Consider the following 19,536-nt stretch of genomic DNA (forward strand, 5'->3'; position numbering starts at 1 on the left):
AGGGAATGGATAGGGTCAGGAAGGGGCATGTGTAGGTCTCTGGCTCTGGTTTTTCCAGTCCCACCTATACCTGACCAGCAGGCAAACACATGCTAACATCCGTCACCATGATGAGAAACAGGACTTTCCACCACCCTTCCCCCTGCAGCCCAAGCCAGAGAAAGGACCGTTATCTCTGTGGTTATGCACTGATGCCTAGAGCACCCTTCATTTTTTTTCTGCCTGGAATGTTTTTCCCTATTCCTAGCCATTCTTTGGAATGACCTTTTACTTCTCACTTCTTAAAAGCCAAACTGAAAGGTGAGGCATGAAGTGAATTCTTCCTGCACTGACTCTCCAGTGCAACTTTTAAGTCTCCTTCCTGTTCTTACTCAGTGGTGGGGCTCCAGACCTTGATTATGGCACCCTCCCACACGTGCCTCTTTGAGGACAAGATTCTATTCATATCTGTTTCCCCAGAACCTAGAATAGTGCCTGGCACAGAGCAGGTGCCCATCAGATGCTTGTAGGAAAGAATAAATGAATGCAGATCACAGAGATTCCCTGCTTGCTCCAAACAGACCCTGGCAACCTCAACATGTGATCGGGATAGGATTTTCGTTGGTTTAAGGGCCTGTCACCACATTTGGGCCCTTGAACAAATTTGAAAACAAGGATGATTCGTTTGAAGTCTGCCTGTGGGCCTTTTTATTCTCCCAATTTGGCTTTCGGGAAGAATGTAAGGTTTAAAGACATGGTTTGACTTGCCCAAACTCACTCTGCATGAGGCTGGTTGCCAGGTGCTTGGGATCCTCTCCTAACTTAGAAGGTTGGAGCACAGTTAGCATTGGGACCCAGGTTTCCCAGCTGGCCAGGGGTTACCTTCCTGACTCAGCACGCCTCTTCCTAAAAGCTTGCTGCAAATGTAAAATACACCAGAGTTTGAAGATTAGTATATAGAATGAGTGTAATATGGCTCATCAATATTCTCCTATTCTCTGTATATCAAAATGACCATATTTTGGACATATTGGATTAAATAAAATATATTATTAAAATTCATTTTACATTTATGTAGTATTGGGGCTGGGGCCAACCATCATGGCTTCTAACAGGTCAGAACAGGAGCCCGGCATTTCTTCACATGTCCCAGGGAGACAGGATTATAAACCTCCAAATTCAGTGAACCACACCGCTCCCATCCATCATTCAGGAAGAGGAGAGGAGAAAAAATAGAAAGGGAGGAAGGAATATTCTTCTAACCAGGTTGGTAGGAACACTTAGAAAATACATGTGAAGGCCCTGAGCACAGCGCCTAGAATAAAGTGCTTAATAAATATCTGTTCCTTTCCTTTCAGTTTTCCTCACTGAAATCTAAAATTTAGGGCCCTCTGTTAACTTCCGTAAACATTACATGTTTCAAATGCATTTTTTCTCAAATGCAAACAGACCGTTCATGCATAAACTGAGTTTAATTGCATCCCCCCCAAATCAGTTTAGGAGCAGTGCACTCTGACTTTCTGAGAACTTCTATGCCTTTTCTCAATTACAATACTTATTTATTTATTGAAATATACTTGACACACGATGTTACATTAATTTCAGGCATCTAACATAGTGATTCAACCAGTCTATATGTTATGCTGTGCTCACAAGTGTACCTACTATCTGTCACCATAGAGCGCTATTACAATACCTTTGACTGTGCTCCCTGTGCGGTATCTTTTATCCCAATGACTTTCGGATGCCATAACTGGAAGCTTGTGTCTTCCACTCCTCTTTACCCCTTCTGCCCATCCTCCACCCCCCTCCCCCCTGGCAACCAACAGTTTCTTTTCTGTATTTATGGGTCTGTTTCTGCTTTTTGTCTGTTTGCTTGTTTGTTTGTTTTGTTTTTTAGGTTCTACATAGAAGTGAAATCATATGGTATTTATCTTTCTCCGTCTGACTTATTTAACTTAGCCTAATACCCTCTAGGTCCATCCATATTGTCCCAAATAGCAAGATCTGATCTTTTTTTATGACTGAGTAATATTCCATCACATGTATACTACATCTCCTTTATTCATTCATCTATTGCTGGATACTTGGATTACTTCCTTATTTTGGCTATTGTAACTGTACATAATGCTTCAGTAAACGTAGGGGTGCACATATCTTTTCAAATTACTGTTTTACTTTCTTCAGGTAAATAAATACCCAGGAGTAATTACTGAATCATATGGTATTTCCATTTTTAATTTTTTGAGGAACCTCTATACTCTTTTTGACAGTGGCTGAACCACTATGTTCCCACCAACAGTGCATGAAAATTCCTTTTCCTCCACATCCTTGCCAATACTTGTTATTTCTTGTCTTTTTATTTTAGCCATTCTGATAGGTATGTGGTGATATCTCATTGTATTTCCCTGATGATGAGTGATGTTGACCATCTTTTCATGTATCTATTTGGCATCTGGATGTCTTCTTTAGAGAAAGTCTGTTCAGGTTCTCCATCCATTTAAATCAGATTGTGTTTTTAGTGTTGAGTTGTATAAGTTCATTATAAATTTTGGATATTATACCCTTATCTGATATATCATTTGCAAATATCTTCTCCCATTCAGTAGGTTGCCTTTTTGTTTTGTTGATTTTTTTTTCTGTGTGAAAGCTTTTAATTTTGGTATCATTCCAATAGTTTATTTTTGCTCTTTTTTTCCTTGTGTAAGCAGATGTATCCAGAAAACTGTTGCTCTAGCTCATATCAAAAAGATTGCAGCCTGTTTTCCCCTAGGTATTTTATGGTTTCAGATCTCACATGTAGGTTTTTAATGCATTTTGAGTTTATTTTTGTGTATGATATAAGAAAGTGGTCCACTTTTATTCTTTTCAAATATATTATCGCTGTTAGAAGTAGTATTATCTTCAGTTTTTACATTAAAAAATTGCTTTTATGTTTTCTCTTCTAATTCCCATCTGCTATTTTTTTCTGGAGTTAATTGAAACAAATCACAGACACATATACGTTTCAGTTATAAATAGCTCATCATGTATTGCTAACTAAGGACTTAAAAAAAAACCACAATACCATTATCTTACGTAAAAAATTAATAATACTCCCTACTATAATCTAATTTCCATTTTCCAGGTTCCCCAATTGTCTCCAAAATGTCTTCTTAGAGTTGGCTTGCTTGAATTATGTTCTTTCCTTTTAAATCCCATTTTTCTTGTTCTCTATGTCCCTATAAAAAATATTTAAATAGTCTTTCAAAGATAAGATGGGATAGTGATACAGTAATTCCAGTGTAATTGAGAAAATATGGCAAAGGGTGAGTACAAGTAAGAAAGGGAGGAGACAACCAAGGTTGGATGGGGGAACAGAATGCCAGCTGTGATGTGCATATGCCTTTTTCCCAAGAGCCATATCTTAACTTCAGTGTTTTCTAGTAGGCTCTACAAAGAGGACCCCAAGTTGATAACACACAATAAAATTGCTTGGAGATGCACGATCTGAGAGATAGTTTCCTGTGGATCCTGACAAAAGGAATACTGGGTAATCTGAAAAACCACATTCTCCGTAGTTCAAGTTCTCTTGAAACACAAGAGCAATGAGTTTCAAAAGGACTTAAAAGAATCACATCCTGAGTATTCTAACGCTACTTCTGTTAATCAGTTCCCTTATAGCGTGAACATATCTTGAGGTTTAGTCATGACCATGCCCAGATCCCTGTAACAGCTGCCAGGCTGATCTTTCCTAAAGCTCTCCCACCTCCCCCAGCTCAGCCTGACCGGCCTGAAGAACCCTGCCAGGTTGATCTTCCTAAGGGACCACTTTAAGCCAGATGTGGAAATGGCACTGGTTTGAACACACTGGATATTCTCAAACTTTATTGTCTGAAACTCCATTTGCATTCAGCCATGACCCATCTTTCCATGATATCATCTTTCATCAGATCATATTATTTATGAAATCCAATTGTAGAAGAAATAGATCCAGTATCATTCCTCGCTACATCAAGGTCATCAGTGAGATGGCAGAGTCAAGGCATCTGGCCTCACTCTGCTTTTTGAAATCTATTGAAAACAACTAAAATCGTTTTTGGAAATTGGAAAAGAAAATATACATAAAACTTGAAAACGGCCCAAATCCTGATTAACACAGTCAGGTTGGGCTTGATTAAAAGAGGAGGCTGAAAGCAAAAGCACGACTCTCAGCACTCAGGTAACACAGAGCCTGCCTGAAATGGGCTGAGCATACCAAGGAAAGAAACCATTGGCTTCAGTGAACAGCAAGGTCTCGGTGGGAAGGCAAACTCGGGCGGGGACATCCCTGAGCCATGTGAGAGGATGCAGAGCTCAAGGAGGAAAGGAGGAGACATGCCATCTTTACTCAAAAGGAGAGTAAAAGAGTGGGCGTGGCCTTGAAGCTGAAGGGGGGTAAATGCTGAATGCCGCCATGTTGACCATCACAGCTGGCCAACCCTACTTCCTGCGGAAATGGGAGACGAAGCCGCAGGGCAGAGAGAAATCCAAGCTGATGGTGCACCCAGTTCACTTCTCTGTACTCTCTGCCAATCATCCTTTAGAAAATAGTTCACCTATAAAGAACAGTCCACATAAATCAGTGAGTAATCTCATAAAAGTATGACTAATAATGTGAAAGGAGTTTGTGTGGAACATAATGCAAATACACTGCAAGAAAAATAAATGAAAGGGACGTGACAAAAGGCGGACTAACATTCCAGAAAATTATGCCATAATGTAGATAAAAATCGTAGAAATACTTTCTCATTACAAACTTTTTAGAATGGGCTTTCTGAAGCAATAATTCAAAGAAGAGCCATATTGGCTCAAGTAAGACATAGTTAAACAATGGAAAGTAATTAAAATAGAAAAAAGAATCTGTAAGGCTCTGGAAAGAGATAAAAGAACTAAGGGGTACTTACAAAAGTGAAAACTAACATTAGCAACAGAAAAAGAGATGCTGCTTGATTATAGGGCAGGGATAAAGAGAAAAGAGCTGGAAAAAGTAAAGGAAAATAAATAGGAATGAACCAACTATTTAAAATGATTGGTGAGAAAATGATAGATATGGACAGGAGGAAAAGAAATTTCAACTCCTCCATGGATGGTGTCTCTATTAAAGGAAACAGAACAAATACTCAGATATTTAAGTATAAATACGACCTAATCCATAGTTTGAAATAGGCCCAACTATTCCAGGGCGGGGGTGGGGAGGAAGAAAGAAAGAAAAAAAAAAAAGAATCAGCAAAATTAGCCTGAGACATGGTTTAGTGAAGTTACTCAACTTCAGAAACAGAGAAAGACTCTAGGCCTATAAATAAATAATTAATTAAGATAAAACGTAAACTTCCAGAAGATGGTGAAAAAGGTTTGCCATGTCCTCAGAAAATGTGTGACCCGAGAATTGGTTTCTTAGTCAAATTGTCATTTGATGTTTCCAAGCATGCAGGCACGCCAGGCAAAGAGAACTTCTGTGTCCTTTCTTAAGAAAAAAATTTCTGGGGCGCCTGGGTGGCGCAGTCGGTTAAGCGTCCGACTTCAGCCAGGTCACGATCTCGCAACCCGTGAGTTCGAGCCCCGCGTCAGGCTCTGGGCTGATGGCTCGGAGCCTGGAGCCTGTTTCCGATTCTGTGTCTCCCTCTCTCTCTGCCCCTCCCCCGTTCATGCTCTGTCTCTCTCTGTCCCAAAAATAAATAAAAAACGTTGAAAAAAAATTAAAAAAAAAAAAAAAAAGAAAAAAATTTCTGAAGGTGCCAATCAAGAGATTAAGGGAGTAGCCATGCTGGTGAGGAGAGTAAGCGCTCAATTCGTAGAATCCGTAGAATAAAGGCTAAGCAACTGTAGGAATTTCAGTAACAGAATACAAAATAACAAAGAAATGATAATACTAGTACAAGAAGCCAAAAGTGAGCGGTAGAGAGAGGGAAAAGAAGCAGTATAAGTATGGGTTCTTTATCACTGTTTGCACGATTTCCAGGCATTTTAAAATGATAAACTAAGTGATCGAGGGGTCAGTGTATAAAGTATAAAGGTAACAACCAGAAGCATTAGTGGTAATATATTAGGCCAAAATTGGGCAGTGTAGGATAACAAGATGGAATACGTGTGTGTGGTAATTTTCTCATCGTTTGTAGTGATGAGTCATAAAATACCATATAAGAATTTTAAACTGTGATAACACTACATAAAGCTACAAAGGTAACCACTAACAGATCCCAGAATAGACTATAAACCTTTGGAATGATCAGAATGAAAACACACATTCAATAAAGAAACCAAAGACCATATAGGAAAATAAATATATGTGTGTATGTGTGTGTGTCTTTAATTTGTGTTTGTATAACATTATAAAGGAAAAATGCAACTAAGGATGATCAAACTGTGGCCAAATATTTTTCTCATGGCAAGAAATGTAAAATCTATTGAAAGAAAAAAATTCTAAGCACAGAACACAAAGCACAATCCAAATATATGTTATACTCAGACACAGATAGCTAAAAGCATGCCCAGTAAATGCAGCAAGAAAAGTAGTGATATTGTTATTAGTTCAGGGTGAATTAAGACAAAATTATTAAATATAAAGAAGGACATCTTGATAAGCACTGATGAATCACTATATTGTACACCTGAAACTAATATAACACTGTTTGTGAATTATATTTGAATTTAAAAAATTAAAGAAGGACATCTCGCAATGAAAAGGGTAAAATCCTTAACGAGGCTCTAATTTTTCTGAATCTATTTATGCATCAAATATCAAAGCATCAAAGTACATGAGGCAAAATCTACTGGAAATATAAAGAGAGCTAAGAAGGAACTTACTGATAGAGGAGTTTTTGATTCCCATCTCTCATGGTAATAAGAAAAAAGAGGTAAGAATAAACCAGGTCTAAATAACATAGTTAATAAGATAGATCTAAGTGGCACGCACACACACACACACACACACACACACACGTGCACACATGTGTCTATTTTTCTAATCATATCAACAAAATGAAAAATATATCTTGTTTTTAACTATTCAACATTGAAAACAACTGAAATGAAAGAGTCTTCAATAAATTCTGCCAAGTTGAAAAGGTGCCGAGCAGAATGCATTCTCTTACTTTAAAAAGCAAAACAAAACAAAACCTTATACATTAATGACAAAAACAGACAACAAAAAACTCTACCAACCAGAAATTAAAAAGCCCAACATAGGGGCACCTGGGTGGCTCAGTCAGTTAAGTGTCTGACTCTTGGTTTCAGCTCAGGTCATGATCTCACGGTTTGTGAGTTCGAGCCTCGCATCAGGCTCTGCACTGGTAGTGCAGAACCTGCTTGGGATTCTCTCTCTCCCTCTCTCTTTTCCCTTCCCTGACTTGTGCGCGTGCTCTCTCTCTCTCTCTCAAAATAAATAAATAAACTTTAAAAAAAGCCAAACACAAAGAGTAGGATCTGCCATACAAAAATCCTGGGTGAAGTCATTATTCATCTTATGCCAGTGAATTGTGGTATCACTTGCTGGGCTCACTATTTCACTTACTAGGCTTCCCCCCACCAACCCCCCAAAAAGGGAAGAATGAAATTACTATTGTCAATATGCTTTATCTAAACTAGAAATTTCCTAATAAGCATGTACAACTGTGCTACTGAGTTCATTCTGATTCCTTATATAGATGTGCTAAATTTACTTGGGAAATTTTTTTAAGTTTTTATTTATTTTGGAGAGAGAGAGAATGAGAGAGAGAGAGAGAGAGAGAGAGGGAGTGGGGAGAGACAGAGGTGGGGGGACAGAGGATCCAAAGTGGGCTTTGTGTGGACAGCAGAGAGCCTGATGCAGGGCTCCGACCCACTAACCATGAGAACATGATCTGAGCCTAAGGCAGACGCTTAACCGACCGAGTTACCCAGGCACCGCAAATACATTAAGGATTTAATTGCATTTGCCATGTAAGAGAATAAACTATTTAAAGTTTTTTTTTTTTTTTTGAATTTCTTCCTTGGTTTGAAATAAACAGACTTATTTCCTTGTGTATTGACAATATGAATAGCCCATTGGAGCAGTGTGACTCAAGCAGGTAAGTCAAGGCTGTCATCACCAAGATGGCACTGCCTTTGTATTGACGTTGGAATCTGAGAACGGAACTCCTGAGTGAGCCTGCCCATCTTGTTGTCTACTTGGCCTGCCTTGGCTGTGTGCTGATGAAATCCCTCTCTCTCCTCCACATCCTGCAGCTAGACAGACATTCTCTTCATATATAGAGTACATTCTGCTTTGCCCACTCTACGATCTGGAAGCCTTAGGGGCATAGAAACTACAGAATAGTCCATTCTCCTTTTCCTGCTGGATGTCTAGCACCTGGCCCACACTAAGCCTTCCAGATGACTGTGTTGTCCTGAGTCTGGGCTCTCCTGACTCATTCAGGGCCTGGCCCACTCACTTCCCAGGAAGGGACTCTTGGGTGTTGTTGGCAGAGCCAAAGCCTGACTGAGTCAGAGACCTTGTTCCGATCATCTTCTCCAGGGACTTTCATCTAACATTTAATAATTATCCTCTCCTTGTACGGCCTGGTTTATGCACGCATTACTCAGCTTTTGTATTAATTGCCTTTCATCTTTGTTTATATGTAAGTAATTGCTAGGAAAATCATGTTTTATTGAGGAAAAAACAAGGAAGCATGTGGCCAATGAAAATCCACTTCATTTCTATATAGAGTGCCTGTTCTCATTCCTTCGTCAAAACCTGGAGTTGGGGAGGAGTTGGCGTACAACCTCTGATAAAATGTCTTTGATTCACCACGATGTTTAAACCAGCTTTTGCTATTTGGGGGATGTGCTTTGCAGCAAAAGCGTCCCGATGCAATATTATGTGTGATAATGATAAGAGGGTCTACTTCCTTTACAAAGGCAATGGATCTTGAATTTATCTTACTGGTTCAGGGGTACTATCGACACAAATTGATTCCCATATGTCAAGCATTAACATATGCTTTCAAAAAGCAGGCACTGACAGGACTGAACTCATCAATTCCTTTGTAGTTGTTTGCAATGATTCACAGAACAAGGCTTCTTTGATCTGTTTCTCCTTTATGCACATCACAAACACAGGGACTCACTACGGCTGTCAATGTCAGCGGACGCAGATGAATACCTACTTTGAGAAGGCTAATGTGGCTATCTGCTATAGCTTGTTCTTTAATGAATTCTAGAAGAGATCACATCATTTTCTCAGGGACCTACTGAGGCTTCTTTTCTACATCTGCTTCCAATACTATTTTTTAGGAATCTCCTTTAATGCACACGATTTTGCTAATTTTTCAACTATTGTACGAGATTTCTTTCCCTTGCCACACAAATATGCAATAGGACAGGGAACTTATAATAAACACGGGCTTCTCAGGTGTCAAACCCAAACATTTCAAAACATTTCTCAAAGCAGTCTCATGTCCAGCTGTATAGCCTTGTTTTGTTGAAATGTTGGACAGCTCTGATGGCTGGAATTTGAAAAATATAAATTGCACAGAACACATTGCAAATATAGCCATTGTACAGTGACTCTATCCCTGCTGCCATTAGTGCTTCTTTAACATGGCTCACTGCTAAATATGTGGATATTTCCCTGAGATGATGTGGAGTTTTGCTGAACGAATAGACCTTGCCACTGCCCATATTACCTGTATGAGTGCTGTGATGGCAGCTAGTCTTTAGCAAGAAGTTTCTATGTCCCAGCCCCTGTAGTAAGTGCTTTGCAAGCATTATTGCATATAAACCTCACGACAACTCAAGAGTTATTATCATCATCATCATTTCATACGAGCAGAAATTGATGCTTAGGTATAGTTGGAAGAATGGGTTCTTGAAATCCCTTTTGTCACAGAAAGAAACCGGGTATTCTTGGAGAAATGGCTGAATTCCACATCTGGAGCAGGAAATGTACATGATCAGCCTAGAATGTCTTGTCTTAAAGTTTTTTGTTTTTTTTTTTAATTTAAATCCAAGTTAGTTAGCATATAGTGCAATAATGATTTCAGGAGTAGAATCCAGTGATTCATCCCCTACATATAACACCCAGTGCTCATCCCAAGTGTCTTCCTTAACGCCCCTTGCCCATTTAGACCATCCTCCCACCCACAACCCCTCCAACAACCCTCAGTTTGTTCTGTATATTTAAGAGTCTCTTTTGTTTTGTCCCCCTCCCTGTTTTTATATTATTTTTGCTTCAGTTCCCTTCTGTTCATTTGTTTTGTATCTTAAATCCCACATACAAGTGAAGTCATATGATATTTGTCTAATTTCACCTAGCATAATACACTCTAATTCCATCCACGTTGTTGCAAATGGCAGGATTTCTAGAATGCTTTGTCTTACCAGACAGCAATGGAGCTAGTGAAGACTTGTAAGGTTAGGATGAACAACCTATCCCAATTTGCCCAGCACTTTTCTCACTTTAAAACCCAAAGTCTTGTGTCACAGGAACCCCCTTGGTCCCAGGCAAAATGGGATAGTGGTCATGTCAAATAATAATACAATCATGTCAAAGGACATGGGAGCCAACTTCAATAGGCCCCCGTAGGACAAAGAAGGATAATTTGAGTATAAACAAAGATAATAACTACAGTGTATTGAAATACATCAAATAAATATAAATCTGTGAGCTCATAGTGATACAAAAACCCAGCCAGTTGGTTATTATTGGAGGGAACCAACTCATTATTTTGAAAATCAAGTCTTTATCTGGCCTTTCTTAAATAAATAGTACTCTTCAGTATCCTGGTTGTAGATCAGGGGGAGTTTCTTCCTACAGAAGTATTCCAGCTAGTATATGAAGAAGGAAGATAAAAATTAGAATAATACCATTTTTCAACCTCTAATGAATCCAGACATTGTGCATAATCAGCTTCTAATTTCACGAAAAGAGAGACAACCGAATATTATGTGCCACCTGTTGGAAGAACTAACACCACCTATGAAGAATTCGTCTAGATTTAATTACAGGAAACCCAGAGGACACAGGGCCATGTTAAACAACACCCAGGAATGCAATCAGCAAAATACAGACTGTGGGAAATTCTACAGGACAAACGACCAGTTTTCTTCAGCCAGTAATTGCATGGAAAAAAAGATGAAAGCAGAATGTACAGATTAGAAGAGACTTAGATATATCCAACCAGTTACAATGTGCCTTGGAAAGTGATTCAAACCAACACGCTATATAAATGATAAATTTTGAGAGAATTATAAATTTAAACACTGGTTGCTTAGTTGATGATGCGAAAGAATTATTTAAACAGTTTTAAGTGATCATGGTAGCCTGGTTTTATCTGTTTTACAAGTATCCCTTTGTTTTAAAGATACATACTGAAATGTTATGCGTTAAATCATATGATAATTTAATTATCTGGGATGTGCTTCAAAATAATATGAGGAGGTGGGGGAGTGGGTTACAATACAAATGAAACAAGACTGGCTGCATTAATAATTGTTGAAGGTGGGTGAGAGTTCCATGGGTATCATATACTGCTTATACATTTAAAAAATTCTTTATAATAAGAAGGATGGGGTTTGGATTAAGTTCTTAATATCATATGGCTAGAAAGTAGATGAGCCAGGATTTGGACAGACAATTTTAGTCTAGAATTGATTTTCTAAGTGCTATACTACCTCAAAACATATCTTGAAATGTGGATATTAAACAGTGGCAGAAGATCTGGACAGAAGTAACTTGCCACTTCTCATCTCCCCAGTGATAGTCATTTCAGAGTCTAAAATGTGGGATGAGTATAGTGCATTGAATTTTAGGAAACTGAGCTCTTCCTAAATGTTCTGGTTCAGCTGTAATAATGCTTCTATATTTATTTTTCTGCCCTTTCTCTCTGAGGGAGAGCATCTCATTTCCCTAGGGGATGCATACATCTCTTATAAAGAATCTCTCCCAAGACAATAATTAAGTTTCTTCAAAGAAAAGTCTGCTCCAAGTCTTTACTTTTCCTGAAAGGTGACACTTAATCTCAGTCATTTTATGTTTGTATTTCACTTAAGGGTTTTCTAAATCAATTCGGGGTTGACTTGTTGACTTTATTCCTGCTTCTCAATAGAATTATATCAAAATTCTGGTTGCCTGAAGCCATCAGGGCATGGGGAGGGAATGGGAAGGGTATCTAGTCTTGGCATCTATCTATGGGGCATCTCCTACCTTATCATCAGCCATATTGGTCCCTAGGCACTGGTAGATATGCTCATAGAGCTCTGTTCCCCCATATAGTCTCTGATGTAAAGTCTAACCAGATCATTCTGTATCTCTCTTGCCCCATGGTGAGGACCTTCAGGTCCACTGCCTTCTGAGAGAGCACAGTTATCTTGAATGCTCTTCTTCACCACGGAAGCTTTCTCAGGACCTTTTGCTCAGGTCCGCTGGACTTCCCATTTAGCCTAGTGCTGTTCTATCTACCCAGGTTAGGTAAGAGATCTGCACATGTACTGCTCCTCCAGACTCCACCTAGGAAACAAAACACTGGTCTCTTGCACCCTCAGAACCTCAAACTGCCAAGCGTTCCATCATGGAACCACCATTGTGGATTTTCACCTCAAGAGAAGAGAGAGTGCAATATCCCTTATGAGACTCCCTTAGTACTTCCATATATATATATATATATATATATATATATATATACACACACACACACACACACACATATACATACACACATATATGTATATATGTGTGTGTGTGTGTGTATATACACATACACACACACATACACACACACACACACACACACACACACACACACACACACATTTGGTTCCTCTTTTAACCCAAGGACTTTTTATCTTGTGTCCAATGGGCAGAAAATTCACTGTGCTCACGCAATCTTCCAACTCTTGTCTCACATCTGGACCTCACGTTTTAAAGCTCAAAAGCAAAGAATTAACATGTTATTTTTGTTCTCCACAGTGAGCTGTGACTTTCCTACAGGCAACAGATCCTCCATATCTAGCTGGCTAAATAGGGGAGGGTCATGGGTTAACGTTAAAACACCATCTTGCCACACGGGGATTGTAATTGTACTGAATGGGCTGCCACGAAGTCCATGAAACCTGGAGTTCTTTCTCTTACATAGCTACTTTTGAAGGAAAGTAGATTCAACTGATTTTTTTTCCAGCAAAAGCCGCTATGACTTATGCCATTTTCTTTTTTAAGTGGGACTAAACCCTCTTGCTCTTGCTACAGCTAATTAGACTGAAAAGCAATTTATCAGACACAGACTACTACTTATGAATTGCACATGAGGAAAACTGACAATCTCTGAGGTGGCTGCGCAAGATATTTGACCAAGGAGGTTAAACATTCAACCAATACTGAGTTGGTACAAACTACCTCACCCACATCCTCCCATTTATGGTTAATAGGTGGGTAGATGAACAAAGAGAAGATAGATAGTTCCTTTGCGCTAAGGTGGCCATTGCAAAGAATGCTGAGCAACTTGTTGGCAACTGTAATTTGCACTGTGTACTGCATGGTGGGGAATTTTGGGTACCGAGATGATCGTGTGGTTGGTGGGGTTAACTTCCACACTACCTCATGTTTTGTATATATTTGCATTGAATCTGCATCACTTGGGTAATCTAGCATGTATCTTTCCTGGGTCTGATAAGTACCATGATACCTACTGTCTTAGTCAGCTTGGGCTGCTATAACATGAATACCATAGACTGGGTGACTTGAACAACAGAAATTTATTTCTCACAGTTCTGGAGGCTGGAAGTCAGAGCTCAGGGTGCCAGAATGGTGAGAGCCCTCTTGCTGGTTTGCAGACTACCTTCTTAGGCTCTCTTTATTTCTGTTTATAAGAGCACTAATCCCATCATGAGGGTTCCATCCTCAGGATCTAATTATCTCCCAAAGGCCCTACCTCCTGATGCCATCCCATTGTGGGCTAGGGTTTCAACATATGAATTTTGCAGTGGGGACACACACGCATAGTCCCTAACACCTACTTCATGGGATGTGAGGATTTAATGAAATAAAGTATATAAACTTCCTACTGCAGTGCCTGGCACATACTAAGTAGAAGCCTAATATGTTTAAAATTTCTTACTGATTGATTATTATTGATTGACTCATTAACCTGTTGCTACTGTAGATTTTTGGTTGAACCAGTGGCACTAAAATATTTTCACTCTATTCAGGAATCCTCAAGAGGCTGAACAATCATTATTTAGTGATCATTATTACTTATTAAAGAGTCACTGTTTATTTGTGACAGTACTAGGAAACTCAGTGGCAAAATGTTTTGCATTTCTTTTTTCTCGAAGTTAGGAACTCTCTTAGGATAGAGAAGATAAGAAAGAGCCTGTTCTCCTCCTCCCAAGATTTCCTAATTTCCTGAAACAGGTAATTATTTTTGCTTTTTGAATCAAGAGGAGAAAAGGATTTGTTAAAAATTGTCACAAGCAGGGGACCATCTGGATCTCCTGACCATGTCCGTAATGCTTTTTCCAGAAGGTCGTACAGTTTCTGATAACAAATGCATTAGTAATCTATGGCTGCGTAACAAATCACCCCCACATTTAGCAGTTTAAAGCAACTGCATTTATTGACTCATAGTCTCTGAGAGCCAGGAATGCAGGGAGAGTGCACCTGGGTGTTTCTGGCTCAGTTTCTCCCAGGAGGTTGCTTTTGAAGTTGCTGGTCAGGGCCTAAGTCACATCAAAGCTCACCTGAGATGGAAGGATCTGCCTTCAAGTCCATTGCCTCAAGTTCCTTGTGGGCTAGTGGACTGAGGGCCCCAGTTCCACATTAGCTGTTGGCCACAGGTATCTATCATTTCCTCAGCACATGAACCTGTCAATGGGGCATTCAACATGGTAGCTGGCTTTCCCCAGAATAAATGATCCAAGAGGGAATAAGAAATAGAGTGACCCAAGAGAGAGAAATGTGGTCATTGAAGTGTCATATTCTTTTTCTTAGAATTGAGTCATAAAATCCAGCTCTCCTCAAAGGGAATTGCACAAAGGTATGAATGCCAGGAGACAGGGGTCATTTGGGGCCATCATGGAGACTGTCTATCACACAAAGATACATCTGACACAGTCCTGGGCAAAGAAACGGCTGGACCTAAAACCTCAATTCCATAGTTGGTTGCTTGGAGACTTTCTGTCTGCATGGAGAGTTCTAGTGTGAATATATAAGAATTCAAAAGGAATTTGCAACAGATATAAAAGCAGATCTAACACCACATTATATTCATTATATATATGACGTTATTCACTTGAATGGATAATGAGACTGGAATGTTGGAAAGAGGGCTATACTTATACTTACATTCTTTGAGTCTTAGGCCTGCTTACACTCACTGACCATTCACCAAGTGTCACTAAGTTTTCAGGCATTTTTGTTCAGACAACAGCTCTACGCCAAAGACAATGTAGGAAGTATACTTAGAGACCATCCAAGTTTCTACATGATGGATTTCCCACAGGAGGCATCTATCACAGAAAATGTTAGAACTTATGTCATACTGTGGTTGGATGGCTCTGCATTCACCGGGAGCTTCTTAGTAAATACATGAAAATGATTCTGTCTTTTAAACTTTATAGTCTTCTTAAAATATCTCTGCATTAGTAGCTATATTCATTATAAGACTATCAACAGAAGATATTTTGACAGGGACACTTCTTCTGCCTTCCAAAGTCTTTGAATCCATGATCAAGACCAGCAACGCACAGAAAAGAAATAAATATGGCTGGTACTGCATAGGGTCGATGGGCAGAAGGACTCCAATTTCTGCAAAGGCCATGGGAAGGAAAGGAGGAAGAAAGGTTTCACTTGGGAAAGAACATCAGAAGCCACAGGAGAATAGGCACTCCCACACATTGCCAGTAGGAAGGTACATTTTTATAACCTCTGTGGAGGTCAATTTGGCAATATACATCAAAATTACAACATACTTAGATCTTTTGACCCAGAAATTCCACTTGAAGGAATTTATCTTAAGAATACACTTGCATGCATGTGATGTGATGTTTGTAGAAGATTACTCGCTGCAACACTGTTCATAGCAGCAAAAGACTGGAGTAATTTAAATGTTCATCACTAGAGGAATGGTACAAAAAAAATGGCATGTGCTCATAATGTAAAATTACCTAGCTGTAAAAATGTGTGAGGTGATCCACATAAAAACCTGTACCTGGATATTTATAGCAGCTTTATTTATAACTGCTAACGCTGAAGAACTAAGATATCCTTCAGTAGGTGAATGCCTAACTATGGTAACATCCACACAATGGAATATTATTCAGCACTAAAAAAAATTCAAGACATGTGAGAACCTTAAATGCATATTACTAAGTGAAAGAAGTCAATCTGAGAAAGCTTATACTGTATGATTCCAACCATATGATGTTAACGGAAAAAGCAAAACTATAGAGACAGTAAAAAGACCAATGGTTGGCCGGAATTAGGGATGAGAAAAGGGTGAGAAGGCAGAATATAGAGAATTTTTAGGCAGTGAAACCATTCTGTGCAATACGATAATGGTGGTTGCATGTCATTACATATTTGTCCAAAGCCACAGAATGTACACCACCAAGAATGAACCCTAACTTAAACTGTGGATTTTGGGTGATGATGGTGTGCCCGTCATGTAGGTATTTCAGTTGTAACAAATGCACCACTCTGGTGGGGGATGTTGATAGTGCAGGAGGCTGTGCGTGTGTGGGGACAAGGGGTATATGGGAAATCTCTATGGTTTCAGCTGAATTTTGCTGTGAATCTAAAACTGCTCTAAAATACAAAGTCTATTTTTTAAATAGTGTGAAGAAGCTCTTTGTGTAGTAACACATAGCATCTTTAAGATACACTGTTAAGGAATGAAAGCGGGGTCTCTCCTATGAGATCGCCTGGTAGGAAAAGAACTCGTTAAGGGGTGCACCACCTTCCGAATGTAGCTCAATGGCGTGAGGCGGTGTTCGTGTAATTTACCACTTGTACTTATTTGCCTTTCTTAATATACTAAAATGTTAAGCATACTAAAATGGCGGGTGGTGTTCTATTCAAAATATACCTTGTCTTATTTTTTTTTTGAGCTTTATTTTATTATGGTAAGAACACTTAACATGAAATCTACCCTCTTAACGTATTTTTAAGTGTATGATACCTTATTGTTGACTATAAAGTAATTTTTTAGAGCAGATCCCTGGAGCTTAATCACTTTGATTAACTGAAACTTTATGCCCCTTGACTAGTAATTCCTCATTTTCCTTCTCCCCAGTCCCTTGACAATCACTACTCCCTTCTTCGATTCCGTGAGTTTGACAATTTAGGTACCTCATCTAAGTGGATCGCACTATTTATCTTTCTGTGACTGGCCTATTTCATTTAGCGTAATGTCCGCACGGTGCATCCATGTTGTCACACGTGAGGGATTTCCTTCTTTTCTAAGGCTGAATAATATTCCGTTGTGTGCATACAGCACATTTTCTTTATCCATTCGTCTGTCAATTGGCATTTACCCTTTTTCCACATCTTGGCTATTGTGAATATTGCTGCAGTGAACACAGGAGTGCTAATATCTCTTTGAGGTCCTGATTTCAGTTCTTCTGCATAAATGCCGTGAGTGGAATACCCAGATCAAATGGAAGTCCTATTTTTAGTTTTTTGAGGAAGCTTAGTACTGTTCTGTAGAGAGGTTGCACCATTTTGTGTTACTACCAACAGTGTGCAAGGGTTTCAGTTCCTCCACGTCCCCACCGGTGCTTGTTTTAAAACATGCCTTGTCTTACTTTTCAAGTCATGCTTCGCTCCCAAGAATATCAGCAGCAGCATCTGGTGAGAAGGGCAGTTATATGAACTCCCAAGTGCTTCTATGGGTTGCTCCACCTCAGGGTGCAGATTCATAGTACATCCAGATTAGCCAGTTTATCTTGACTGAAAAGCAAACAGTTCATTAATCATAGCATAACCTCCTCTCACCCTGTGTCCCTATTGCCTGCCTATAAGGGAAGCGACATATTTATTTATTGAACAAAACAAAACTCCTGCTTCCAACTAGTGGGAGAAAAGGTCAAATTGCCAAGCCATGATGTAATCAAAGAGCAAATGGTAAATAACTCTGAGGTCACATCTATGGTATAGAACTATTTGGAAGAACAGTGGAGTCTTAGGCAGTTAGAACGCCTTTAATGACACTGAAATGGAAAGAATGTGAGCATGTTGGCAAAGTTAACTGGACGGGGACTGCTTTTGGCCACCTCAGAGGGTCCAAACAGGACTGAAATTGGTGGGAACTCAGAGCTGGTGCTCTTTAAGAGAAAAGAAGAAAGAAAGGGAGGTAGAAGAATGGATCTGTTGTTTCTGGAAGATAGGAGCAGAGATTGTCACACTCTGAACCTTTGGTTTAGGGGAGAAATTATAAGGAATGGGAGTGACCTAACCCAGAAGGCAAAGAGCATGTTCCCACTGGCTCTGATGCCCCTAAAATTCTTTCCAGATGCCTGACTTCATGGAAGGGGAGAAGAAGTGCCAGAGAGAAAACAGGAGGCAAGAGGAGGTGGTGAACCAACAACAGAAAACAAGGGGAGGAAAGTACTTCACGTCTCTTCTGAAGAGATCATTTTATTTTCAGTTCTCCCAGAAATTACATCAGAACAACTTTTTTCCTGAAATAATATATACAGCTATTAATAGCATAGTATTCCCTATTAGCTTCCACTCTTACCAGCATAGGGAAGGCAATTCCCTCAATATTGACTGAGAGCCCCAGTGTTAGGTGCTGAGGTACAAAATGAAACCAAGGAGTCCTGAGGACCCGGTGGCAGAACCGTGTAAAATATGGTTTCTCTGAACATGACCCCTCTGGTCAGAGGTGGGTCGGCCAGGGCTTTGTCTGTTCAAAGCCAAGCCCAGCCACATGGGATAGAGATCGGATGTGCTGGGGCGGACCAGGGGCCAAGATAGCCAGGGATCTGGCTTTGAATCACTCTGGTATTCGAGCTTTTTTCCCCTGAAGAAAAATGAGAAAATACTGGTCATGTGGCTGTTGAGTATTTTTCAATAAGCAAGCCTTATTTTTATCATGTTATGAAATGCTTGTCCCCGAGAGCTCTCTTTAGGTGCACGGGAAGTGCTGCGATACCAATCGGATGCCCTCATGCCGAGAGGCTGGCATTTTGATTTTTGTGGGCCCTAAGCACTTTTACCTCTGTCGACCTCTTCCCCTCAAAAAAAAAAAACCACAGATTAAAAGTTATATTTTCAAATTTTATTTTTTAAATTATATTTTATAACTGCATTTGTGTAGAGATGCATATTATATGTACATTTTACATTAATATTATATATAAAACATTTTTCAGCCTAAAAGTGGATATTTTTGCCTCCTGAGTTGAAAAGAACTTATAACATTTCTGTGGGCCCCTAAAGTCTCGTGGTCCTAGCGATGACCTGCTATGTCTCATGTGGAAGTTGGTCCCAGATGCCACCCTAAGCCTCCCCGCCACATTAACGCCTCCACTGGAGATGGCAGTAGACGTAGATGGCATAGTTCTGAACTCACTGTGGCCTCATGC

At 39.6% G+C, this 19,536-nt stretch overlaps 1 long non-coding RNA gene across 1 annotated transcript in view; it reads left to right on the forward strand.

The window, feature by feature from the left end:
• The window catches only part of LOC128776150 (uncharacterized), a 110,401-nt gene extending 91,221 nt beyond the window's left edge, over positions 1–19,180 (forward strand). Inside the window, exon 3 of the long non-coding RNA XR_008421149.1 lies at positions 18,459–19,180. This is a non-coding gene — a long non-coding RNA (uncharacterized LOC128776150). The remainder of the gene's footprint in view (positions 1–18,458) is intronic.
• Positions 19,181–19,536: the final 356 nt, after the last annotated feature.

Source organism: Panthera pardus, unplaced genomic scaffold, assembly GCF_024362965.1.
Source record: "Panthera pardus isolate Hobbes unplaced genomic scaffold, ASM2436296v1 HiC_scaffold_1, whole genome shotgun sequence".
NCBI classification, from domain to species: Eukaryota; Metazoa; Chordata; class Mammalia; order Carnivora; family Felidae; genus Panthera; species Panthera pardus.